General features: G+C 37.2%; 1 long non-coding RNA gene across 1 annotated transcript; it reads right to left on the bottom strand.

The window, feature by feature from the left end:
- Positions 1-11,534: 11,534 nt before the first annotated feature.
- Positions 11,535-12,180, bottom strand: LOC128196115 (uncharacterized). The gene is made up of 2 exons (XR_008248266.1): positions 12,022-12,180; positions 11,535-11,937 (listed from the first exon to the last, which is right to left on the bottom strand). It is a non-coding gene; the product is annotated as an uncharacterized LOC128196115 (long non-coding RNA).
- Positions 12,181-12,772: the final 592 nt, after the last annotated feature.

The raw sequence follows: 12,772 nt of genomic DNA on the forward strand, positions 1-12,772 counted from the left end.
TTGATCATATGATGCAAACAAACAAGTGATTCAATCATAGAAAACCTGGGCAAAGTCATTCATGCTTTCAAAGTAATAACATTCAACAACAACTCTGAAGCTCAAAATCTCACATATAAGCTCATTCACATTCCACATGCACATCCTACTTAGCATCATAATCACAATCATAACATCTTGCATTTGTTCACAAGGCTTGTGAACCACCTGTATAAGCATATAATGTGCACATTCTCAACATCAATCAAGATCAAAACACATCAAGCATTACTTATCACACAATAGTCACAAAAAAACCATCAAAACAGACAAGTTTTAAATTGAGTACATCAACCCTATTCTAAAAATACAGAAGCAAATAAGTTCAATATTACAAAACACTAGGTTGCCTCCCAGTAAGCGCTTGTTTAACGTCACGAGCCTGACCCAAAATAGTTCAAGGATTCGCCAACTTCATCACTGTGGATAATTGCTCTACTTCTCCTCCTAAATAATGCTTGAGACGTTGACCATTCACCACCCAGCTTCTTTGTTGATCACTAGCAGCTGGATCAGCTAATTCAATTGCTCCATGTGGACGCACATTCTTCACTATGAATGGCCCGGACCATTTTGACTTCAACTTTCTAGGAAACAGCTTCAATCTTGAATTGAACAATAGCATCTGTTGTCCTGGATTGAAAATCTTCTTTATCAACTTCCTAACATGATAGAATTTTACCTTTTCTTCGTAGTTTCTAGATGAATGATATGCATGCAACCGCATCTCTTCAAGTTCCAACATTTGCCTTCTACGCTTATTTTGAGTTTCAGAAGGATCAAAATTCAGAAATTTAAGCGCCCATAAGGCTTTGTGCTCCATCTCCACTGGTAATTGACATGCTTTCCCATAGACAAGCTGATAAGGTGATAAACCCATAGATGTCTTCATTGTAGTCCTGTATGCCCAGAGAGCATCATCAAGTTTATGTGACCAATCCTTTCTTGACGTAACAATTGTTTTCTCCAATATATGTTTGATTTCTCTGTTAGGTACTTCAGCTTGCCCATTAGTTTGTGGATGATAAGGTGCAGCTACCTTATGTCTCACACCATAATGTTTGAGTACCTTATGTAGCTGATAATTGCAAAAATGAGATCCTCCATCACTAATAAGTACTCTAGGAGTTTCAAAGCGTGCAAAGATTTGCTTCTTTAGAAATTTAATCACAGTGCTTGCATCATTTTTAGGACACGCCAATGCTTCTACCCATTTACTCACATAGTCTACTGCCACCAAAATGCATTCATTGTTGAAAGATGATGGAAATGGTCCTACAAAATCAATGCCCAAGCAATCAAAGATTTCAACTTCTAAAATGCCCTATAATGGCATTTCACGACGTCTTGAAATATTTCCAGTTCTTTGACACTTGTCACAATTCCTGGCATGATTATGAGCATCTTTAAATAAAGTAGGCCAATAAAAACCTAACTGGAGAACTTTTGCTGATGTTCTTTCTCCATTGAAATGTCCTCCACAAGGTGAATCATGGCAATGCCAGAGAATTCCTTCAGCTTCTTCATTTGTAACACATCGCCTCAAAAGATTATCTACTCCAATTTTAAATAAATAAGGGTCATCCCAGATAAACTGCTTGGCATCATGCAAAAATTTCTTTCTTTGTTCCCAATTAAGATCTTTTGGAATTACCCCTACAGCTTTAAAATTTGCCATATCAGCAAACCACGGCCTCTTTTGAATATACATAAGTGTTTCATCCGAAAAAGATTCCCAAATTTCTATTTCTTTGCTAGTAACCTCAATATTAACTAGCCGGGATAAGTGATCACCAATCAAATTTTCACTCCCATTTTTATCACGGATTTCTACATCAAACTCTTGCAATAGCAACACCCATCGAATCAGACATGGTTTAGAATCTGGCTTTGTCAACAAATATTTTATAGCTGAATGATCTGTGTAGATAATCACCTTAGACCCTATGAGATAAGATCTAAATTTCTCTAAAGCATAAACTATGGCTAGAATCTCCTTCTCAGTGGTAGCATAATTTAACTAGGCATCATTCAACACTTTGCTAGCATAATAGATAGTATGAAATACCTTCCCTTTTCTCTGACCAAGGACGGCTTCTATTGCATAATCACTAGCATCACACATTAATTGAAAATTTTGATTTCAATCTGGGGCTACAATCACTAGGGCCAAAATCAATTTGCTTTTCAATGTATCAAAAGCTTTCAAACATTCCTCATTCATCACAAGAGGTATATCTTTAACCAACAAATTACTCAATGGTTTTGCAAATTTTGAGAAATCTTTAATAAATCTTCTATAGAATCCAGCATGGCCTAAAAAGCTTCTAATTCCCTTCACATTTGTTGGTGGAGGAAGTTTCTCAATAACCTCTACTTTGGCTTTGTCTACTTCAATCCCCTTAGCAGAAATCTTATGCCCCAACACAATTCCTTCTGTTACCATAAAATGACATTTCTCTCAATTAAGTATCAGATTCGTCTGAACACATCTTTTGATAACAGTGTCCAGATTCATCAAAAACTTATGAAAGGAATCTCCAAAGACAGAGAAATCATCCATGAAGACTGCAATGCACTTTTCTATGAGATTTGAAAAAATTGCCTGCATACACCTTTGAAATGTGGTTGGGGCATTACATAATCCAAATGGCATCTTTCTATAAGCAAAAACACCAAAAGGACATGTAAATGCAGTCTTCTCTTGATCTTTTGGATCTACCACAATTTGATTGTAACCAGAATATCCATCCAGAAAACAATAAAAAGACTGACCTGCCAATCTCTCCAGCATTTGGTCCATGAAAGGAAGAGGAAAATGATCCTTCCTGGTAGCTTTATTTAATTTCCTGTAATCAATGGACATTCGCCATCCAGTAACAGTCCGAGTAGGTATATAAGCTCATTCTTCTCATTATGAATTACTGTCATCCCACCTTTCTTTGGAACTACCTGTACTAGACTTACCCATTCACTGTCAGAGATTGGATAAATAATGTCAGCTTCCAAGAGCTTCAATACTTCTTTTCTAACCACCTCCTTCTTGATAGGATTTAATCTTCTTTGTGGTTGAGCACTAGGTTTATAATCATCTTCCATAAAGATCTTGTGCATACAATAAGTTGGACTTATACCTTTAAGATCTAAAATTGACCACTCAATAGCTTCTTTGTTGGCTTTCAATATTTCTACCAACTTTTCTTCTTCTTCAGAAAGCAAAGAATTACTGATGATGACTGGCTTTGTTCCATCTTCTTCTAGAAAACCATACTTTAAATGTGATGGTAGCATTTGTTTTCGGGGATTGAAGATTTGTTCATCAAGTTTTTGTTGGCTCCATAATCTCCCTTTCCTTCAAGCTCGTTAACCCTCAGCAAGTGTAACCGAATCGTATCAAATAATAAACCTAGTAAGACCAAGTATCGTTCTCCCAAAGGACTTACGGCCTACACAGTTGTGTGATTCGTTGATTATCTAAAACTTGTGAACAAATTCTTATAGGTTTAAATGCAAAATATTGAAAAGTAAATATGTATACATGTATTGATCAATGGGCAAGAAGAAACAAAACACGTGATTTGAATTATATGAATGAATATGTTGTTGGGGTTTATCAATTTCATCCTATCCACTCTCTTGTATTTAGGAATTCATCATTCTTTTCATTAATGTTAATGTCACTCTCTAAATTACTTTAAACCCGATGTCTCGGCGAAGAAAGCCTAATCATAATCACTAGTTTACAATGTCTTGTCTCCCTAGCAATTAATCATGCATTATAGTGAACAGAAGCTTAAAGGCAACCAACCATCATACTCCTATGTCTAGGTTTGTAATATACTGTTGGGAGAGATTCCCCAGATCTAGATTTCCCCGTATGTGTCCATATCGACAAAACCAATAATCATGACATCGAATGAGTTAAACAATGCATGCTTTGAGCAAGAGAGTTTCTAAGGATTTACATTGATTCCCCCAACAACAAAATAAGTTTAGTTCACCATATTCATGGTGAAACTAGATGAAGTACAATGGAAAAGTGAAGGATAGAACCCTAGAAAGTTGAGAAAGGAGCCTTAGCATCCAAAATCCTCCTCCAAGGGGTGAAAGAGTGCGTTTTTGCTTCGTCCCAGCCAAAGATACGAACCCTAGAACGTCCTAAAGCTTATATACTATTCTAAAAAATACAGAAAATTAGGCCCAAGCCCATAAAAGTGTCGCTCAGCGGTACATACCGCTCAGCAGCACATACCGCTCGGCGGTAATAGCGCGTGACCAATTCTTCCCCTCAGCGGCATTTTTCCCCTCAGCGGTGCCAACGGGTCTTTGAGAGTGCCGCTCAGTGATAATTTGCACTGAGCGGTACTTCCGGTTTCTCTTCTTTTGCACTTTTTATGTCCTTTTCTGATTCCATCTCAAAACCTGCAAAAACAAGAAAATCAAACATAAAACCTATCCAACTCTCTTATTTCCAACAATTCAACAAACTCATGAGTTCAAGCTAATTTCTAAGTCATAAAGGTTGTAATTGAAGTCAAATTTAAGTATAAAAATAACAGTTTTTCAACTTTTATCAATCCTACAACAATATTTGTAGTACCTCGATATTTAACCTTTACATTAGAATGAGAGAGAGAGAAAGAAAGAAAGAGAGAGAGAGAGAGAGAGTATGTTAGCACTTTCAAGACCACGAGATAAGGTTCTTCTAGAAACACATAGTAACCAGATGTGGAGCGTCTGGTGTCAGGACATCCATCCCAATCAATATCAATGTAAGAAATAAGTTTCTCAATAAAGGCCGGATAGAGGTGCAAACCATACTATAAGGTACCTTGAACATACCACAGGCTTTTCAATGTTAGCATGTCCTCAATGTAGAGGCATGCATATGCAGACAGACATGTTAAATAACATAGCCAATGTCAGGACAAGGCGTTTGTGTTAGACTATAAAGAGATTTCCTCAAACAACAAACATAATCATGATGAACGGGATCACGAAAACCGAACGATTGATGCATGTATATAGTCACATGTAGATCACCATGGAGAAAAGTATTTTGAACATCTAACTGATGAATTAGCTAGGATCTGGTGAAATCAATGGTGAGAACTGCGTGAATGGTCATGGATTTTACAACATAACTAAATGTCTCATCACAATCCACATCTGCAATTTGAGACCTGCCATTACTTATAAGACGAGCTTTATAATGCTCAAAATAGCCATTAGATTTTTTTTCATGTTTGAAAATCCACACATAACGAATGATATTAACATTACAAGGTTGTGGAACAAAATCCCACTTATTATTTTTAATTAGAGCATCAACTTCAGACTACATGACAAATTTCCAATTAGGGTCGATAAAGCAAGGGTTGAATTTTTCGGAAGAGTTGATATTATCGTGTCGGCGAAGGGAACATAAAATTTAAAGAGCTTTATGGATTTGTAGACACTAACCATGCTACAGGTGGCCATGGTCCTAGTAAAAGGGGCGGGTCGTGATGGAGGGGTAAAGTTCGAAGTAAGGGCAGGCTGGTCTGAAGTAGAAGAGGTAGATAGGGTGGTCATCGAGGTTGATGTGTTGGATGAAGGGGAGCGTAATCTTATAGGTTGTGGGTTAGGCAAAGGCTCTGGGTCAGAGTTGGACCAGGGATAAAAAAGGGAAGGATATATGCCATCAGTGAAACTGTCATTAGTAAAGATGGGGAGGAAGGTATATGAGTAAAAGGAAATTGTGTTTCATTACAAATGACATATTGTGATATTATTACCTTTCTATGGGACAAATCAAAACATTTATAAACTCTATGATTAAGGGATAACCCAAGAAAGCATATAAAGTCATGATTGTGGTTGTAGTTTGTTAATGTAAGGAAAGAGGAACAAAGGATAATAAATACAATCAAAGACCCGCAAATGCGTATAGGAGGAATCATGATGATACAAAAGTTGAGTGAGAGACCAATTAGACAAGGCCTTCTGAGGAAGTATATTGAGGAGATAAATAGTAATTTGAAGGGCGTGATGCCAAAACGAAAGAGGAACGAATGAATGAGCGAGGAGAATGTGAATCATGTTGTTAATGGTTTAGATTTTATTTTATGCTTTGCTATTTTGAGAAGAAGTTTGGGAGCAAGAGAATCGGAAGAGAACCATTATCATCACAAAATCGATGAAACAACACATTGTCGTACTCATTGTCCTTTATCACATTAAAACATTTAGGCTTAATATCTCTTTTGGTCCCTCGAAAGAGGGGGATTTTTCAAAGTGGTCCTACCTTTTTTAAAAAGTTTGAAACGGTCCCAACTTGTGAAAAATCGGGTCAAGTTAATCTTTTTTGGTTACGGCGTCAAAATTTTAATGGTGCAGCTGCCTCCTTGGCCAAAACTTAATGAGTTGTCCACTTTTTTTCATACATGGCACACTGAGGTAATATAACGTGTTAATTTTGAATTTTTAAAAAAAAGTTACTTATCACATCACCTTCATCTTCCACCTCCAGAAACGTTAGAGCCACACACCGCCGCCGTCAACACCTCAAACCACCGCTAAGGCTACCAAATTCTTCCTAACAACCAGATCACATTTTCCTCCTCCATGTGCAACTGCAACGATACTAAAAAACCACCATCATCTTCTCTACTAGACTTTTGAAAAAACTCAGAAACAAAAATGCGAGCTCCTCCACCAATCTCCTCCTTCGAAATCTGCAAGAAACCGCAGAAACCTAAAGAAACCCAAATCGAGCCACATCCATAGCCACCGAGAACCTGCGAAAACCAAATCCCAGATGAACACCAATCGCGGGACAGGAAACCCCAAATTAGGAACCCTAATCGCGAGTTTATCGCGAATAAAAAAACGTCCAACCCTCTCGCGAAAATCACCCAACCAAAATTTGTCATTAGCGCATCAAACTCTTCGAACCTACAAAATGGTGAACATACTTTGGGATTGGATCCAGAGAATTTAGTGCCTGTGAATGTTATAAACAATCATGAATTTTGGCCACACCAGTTTGTTATGGAAAAAGGTGTTCTGATTATCTCTTAAAAGTAGAAGAAAGATGGGGTGTTTTCCAATGTATGGATCACTACAAAAAAAAACATTTATTACCGACGATCAAAATCCGTCGGAAACGTCAAAAATCCATCGATAATGGCATTTTTTCGACGGATTACCGACGGGTCTAACTCCATCAGTAATAACGTTATCGGTAACCTTTACCGACGGATTTTTATGGCCGTCGATAATTACGAAGGACAAATTCGTCGGTAATGGCTAAAAAAATCCATTGGTAATTATCGAAGGAAAAGGCCGTCGGTAAATATCTCGATCTGGTTCATCTTCTTCCTCTTTCCCCTTCGTCTGTTTCCTCGAATTTTAATTTTTTTGGGTTAAATATGTTTTTAGTCCCTAAACTATTGGCCGTTTCTGGTTTTCGTCCCTCTTTCAAAGTAAGGTACGATTTGGTCCTCAATCTTTAAAAAACGTTCGTTTTAGTCGAAAAAACGAACGTTTTGAGGACTAAAACGAGGACTAAAAACAAAATTTTGAGGACTAAAACGAACATTTTTTAAAGATTGAGGACCAAATCGTACCTTACTTTGAAAGAGGGACGAAAACCAGAAACGGCCAATAGTTTAGGGACTAAAAACATATTTAACCCAATTTTTTTTTATCAAACTTTCTTCATTCCTAAACCAAAACAACAATCCAATTCATTCCAAAACCAAAATCAAAGACTAAACTTAGGTTGTCCAATTGTTTTATAAATCCTAAAATTAGGAAAAATCCTCAATTAGGTTTTGAGCATCCATGGCAGCACTGACGGGGCTCTCCCATGGCAGCAGTGACTCTCTCCAACGACAGCAGTGGCGCTCTCCAAAGGCAACGGTGGCGCTCTCCAACGGCAGAGGTGACGTTCCGCGTGGTTCTCCCACGACAGTGGTGGAGTTCTCCTATGGCAGTGGTGACGCTCCAACGACAGCGGTGGCGCTCTCATACGGCAGCGGTGGCGCTCTCCAACGGCAGCGGTGATGCTCTCCAACGGCAGCGGTGGCAGTATTGGAAGACGGTTGCACGAGAGTGAAAAACGGTTGCAGAGAAGGAGAGAAATTCTCTTGAAAGAAGAAATGACGATTTGTGAGAGATGAAAATATAGTCTTCTTCGCGCAGTGAGAGAGGAAAAATGGGCAGGAATTTTGCCGCTCTTTTTACCGACGAATTTTGTTCGTCAGTAATTACCGAAGGCTTTACCGACGGATTTACCGACAGATTTTGTTCGTTGGTAATTACCGAAGGCTTTACCGATGGATTTTGACCTTCGGTAATTACCGAAGGTCAAAATTTGTCAGTAATCACTTTTTTTACATCCGTCGATAAAATCCGTCGGTAATACATCCTTTACCGACATAAATGATTCCGTCAATAAAGTTTCGTCGGTAATTCCATGTATTTTTGTAGTGGATGCAAAGGAGGGTACTGTAAAGGTACAATGGAAAAATATTTCCATACGTAACCTAGATAATTTGACTGGAGAAAAATTGGAGGAAACTATGAGTGCGTATGAACTTGTAGAGCACCCCGATTACTCCTGCTTTTTTGGTGATATAATGTTCAAAGCGGCTCAAAAATAGCTTGGCAACCAAATTGATAAAGAAACGGAAAAATTAGTGACAGACTTGAATGCAAAGGCTATTACCAAAAATGGGAACCCAATAGGTTATCAGGATGAGTTCCCTGATAATTATTCCATGTCCTGTATTGGCAATGTTACTGGTTTCAAAGATGACATGAGTTATGCTTTTCAATTCGATGTTCAAATTTCACCTTCAACGACATAAACACTGACTCCAATTTCAACTCCACGTTTATTAGAATGTTTAATCCCAAATCGCGATTTCATTGTAACCCTAACCCCTCTTTTTTTAACCCTTCTCAGTTTTTTTTGTCCAATTTTTTATTTTAAACCTCATTCACCCTCACAGTGCCACGCAATCACAAAAACTGGACACCTCGTTATGTTTTGTCCAGGAGCACATGCACCATTAAAATTTTGACGACGTAACCAAAAAGGATTAACTTGACCCGATTTTTCACAAGTTGGAACCGCTTCGAACTTTTTAAAAAAGATAGGACCACTTTGAACAATCTCCCACTTTCAAGGGACCAAAAGAGGTATTAAGCCAAACATTTATCTTTTTCGCAAAAATTGTGTTTTAATTTAATTAGTGAGAGATGTGAGCTTTTCAAAATACTTAAGATTTAATACCTAAAGGAAATGTCCAACAAAATATTAAAAAAGATGATATCTAGAGTTTACTGTGTAAAATATTGAAAGACATCAAAGTAGCATTATTGGATGACACAAAAGGCAACTTAACATGTTCGTCAAACACGCTTGAATCACAAATAGTTTTTAAATTCAAATGTTCAAAGACAATGAACTTATACCTACAAAGATATTAAAAAATAAAAGAACTGGGATGACCAAGACGATTATGCCAGACACTAAAAGCTAGACCACCAAAAGGAGGGTTGGTGGCAAGATAGAGGTCACCAACATTGTCACGTCTCATATGAGGGATCCTCGTCTTAAAATCAATAACAAAAAAGCCACAATGGTCAAATGAAATAGAAACGATATTATCAATAGTGAGTTATCGCACAAAAATTTATTTTTTTATAGTATGTAGTGTGTGCAAGACGTGGTTAAGGTTGAAAGGTTTATGGTGATTTGATATAGGAAGGATTGTGTGACTTAAACCCTAAATTTGAATACCTTAACCACTACCAATATTAGTGTATGATTTAAATAGTTCAAATTAGTATAAGACGTGAGATTACCTTATGATATCGTTGAGTGAGACGAGGCTCTAGTGTCCATGTACTACCACATGCTGTTAAAAGATGTCAGGGACATGGTGTGCATAACATCGACAATGTCAGTAAGTGTTGGATAAGTTGTAGAAGTGTGGGCATGAGGATCTAACCCATAATGTCGACTTGCTTCGAAGGTTTTGTGGGACGAGTCCACTAAGATGTGGGACAAGGACAAAGGAGGGGGAGCTAATCCCAGGGTTCTAAGAAATAAACTAAGGTGGCTGCCATGATGGAGAAAGAGCTACAACAGGAGAAGAAGACGAAGTAAATGAACCATTTGAGCAGGATTCACTATGTTGATTACATCCAAAAGCCCTTGTTTTTGTGATTGCAAACAAACCTAGAACAATTGTTTGAGTGACAGTTGGAGCGTTATTATGAGGACTGATCAGGGTCCCATGGGTTGAAGTGTGCATGGCGGTGTGAGGACATTGGTTTGCATATTTGTCAGACTAGATTCCTCGAGAGTTAACATATAATAGGTTTGAATGAAGGAAAGCAAATGAATGCTCTCACGGATCAGGATGGCTACACCACGAAAGGGCTCAGACAAACTAGAGACTAATTGTAGTATCAGATGATGATTGTTAACAGGAGCACTAACATTTACTAACTAATCAGAGATTTGTTTGAGTAGTTGAAAGTATGTAAACACATTTAGAAAGCTATTCATGCAAGTGGAAGAGAAATCTTGCTTGAGAGCAACAACACGGGATTATGGTTGTCTTGAAAAATGAAAGCTAAGTAGCCATAATATTGGAGTCTTTCTCCTTGATAGTGACGAAGATCTGAAAGAGATGGTAGAGTAGATCCACTAAAGTAAAGTAGAATCAAGAATGAATCAATTTTCGTGATTAGCATTGGTTGGAGTTGGACGTTCCTTCTCAGGTTGAGGGATGATATAATGAGAACTCAAGTAACCTAAGGATGAGTTTCAAAAAGTTGAGCCCACAGAGCATAATGGTCCTTCTCCATGTCCAACATAAAAGGGATGTTATTTTTTTAAATTAGTGACATGAGTGGTGGGTGAAGTTCAAGTTTACATAAGGAGGAGGAGCCAAAATCGAAGTTGGTTTATGAAGACATGGTGTCAACCGTGGGACATGGGTATATAACGATAAAAAAAGACAATGGCATGTGAGCAATGAGGGAGAGGTGGCTCACGATGGTTGAAATAGAAGGGGTAGAGTGGGACTTGGGGAAGGAAGGGAGTAAAGGTGCGAAAGCAAGTTATTGATGGAGGGAGGGTGTGACGATGATTGGGAGCGAAAAGAAAGAACCTTGGAGCATAAGGCGATGCGGAAAAGAGAGTAGCCCACGATGTCAAGCACAAAAGGCGAGGTCTGAATCAGAAGGAGACTCGTGATACTATGTAAGAGAAAAAAAAGATTTGAATGTTTTATTAAGTCGGACAACTAGATTTATTGTTTTATTTTTTTTATCTCACTGGAAGTTTTCACACAATTATTTACTATTACAAGGGCTGGAAATAAATTTGCTTAACAAAAGTGGTACTAAGTTGATTCAAATTGTTATTATACACTTGAGTGGAAACCACGTCATGAGGGAATCTCGTTGTCTTCTACGATGAATCTAATACATAAGCTTAGAAGCATTTCTATGAGTTGCATTCAAAGTTTAGTTCATTAATCTAATACATGGAGGTGTTAGACATTTTGGTATACGCACACACAGTTATCACGGAATATGTATATATATTGATTGCAATTCAGGTCTAGCCACTAATTAGTGGTGACAGATAATAGTAGTACACGTTATTAGCCGAAATTAAGTACATGAACATGTCATGTATTATTTTCCTATATTGTACTCGTATGAAATAATAGAACTAAAGAACGATGCTATAACACGTGTCCAATATTTCAGGCACAGTGAACTTTTATGCATCAGTTTCTCCCTTTCTTCATGGCTTTGATGAAGGGGTATATCCTCCACCACCAGGATATGTTTCATATGATGGTGGACGCTGGAATAGTTTTCTCCCTGCACCATAAAAAGGGCGAATATATATAATAATTGACTGAAGGAAGGAAATGAATAAGGATTGTGAAACTAACAGCAACATACAGAGTTTATAAATAGCAGGTTTGTCAGCACTTGCCACCGTAGAGAACATTAGTAAAACTATTGCTGCAACGGCAACATATGTCATGAATTTGGAGGCACCATAGATGGCCATTTTAGCAAAATCTATGTATGTAGCTTATTGCAGGTTTGAGGATGGAATGGAAATGTGTATATCAGTCCCTAAGAAGTGGTATTTATAACAGAGATTAAGATAATTGGAAAAAGGATGTTTGTGGATCACTAATTCTTGCCCCAATCTTACTCTGTATGGACCAATTCTTCCTTGCATCTCTTCACTCTATTGTCTCCGTTGGTGAAAAAAAAAACACAACTCATCATCAAGTTCTGTCACATCCAATGATGTTTACGTAACAATTTCCTCCGTTTTAAAAAAAACGTAAATCATACTTTCAAAACTCTTAATTCTTTTATTATAAATAAAATATATAATATAGTAATACTATTTAACTGAGTAAATAAAACTTTAATACATAATTAAATAAATATACAAATTGTTAGTGAGGTAAATACTATTACATATTTTCATATCTAACCATATAATATAAAAAAAATTAATCTTTAAAATTATTTTTTATTTTAATTTTTTATTTTTAAATTTAAAAAAATAGGCTAGTGGATCATCTTTAGTATGCCAATTTGATGGATAAGGAGGGTCAGACCAAAGGTAAGTTGAAAATTTCAATCCGACTTGTCATATTTTGGATAAGTTCACTAATGCAAACTAAATATA

This window comes from Vigna angularis, chromosome 4, assembly GCF_016808095.1.
Source record: "Vigna angularis cultivar LongXiaoDou No.4 chromosome 4, ASM1680809v1, whole genome shotgun sequence".
Lineage (NCBI taxonomy): Eukaryota > Viridiplantae > Streptophyta > Magnoliopsida > Fabales > Fabaceae > Vigna > Vigna angularis.